Below are 221 nucleotides of genomic sequence, written 5' to 3'. Positions count from 1 at the left end.
GGGGCGCAGAGACCTGGCACTGGACCCACCCGCCTTCTCCCGCTGTCCCCACCCAAAGCCACCCGGATGCACCGGCGCTCCCAGCCCCCTGTGCCCCCGGGGACGGCAAGCGGCCCCTCCTCCTCCTCGGGAGGGCTCTCTGCTTCCAGCCCCCGAGGTAAGGACCGGGGGGAGCAGTATGATCCCATCCCAGAGCAGCACCGCTGGCTCCAACAAGAGAC

This window comes from Phaethon lepturus, unplaced genomic scaffold (genome assembly GCF_000687285.1).
Source record: "Phaethon lepturus isolate BGI_N335 unplaced genomic scaffold, ASM68728v1 scaffold33260, whole genome shotgun sequence".
NCBI lineage: Eukaryota > Metazoa > Chordata > Aves > Phaethontiformes > Phaethontidae > Phaethon > Phaethon lepturus.
The sequence above is the reverse complement of the archived record's forward strand: the minus strand, read 5'-3'. Positions refer to the sequence as shown.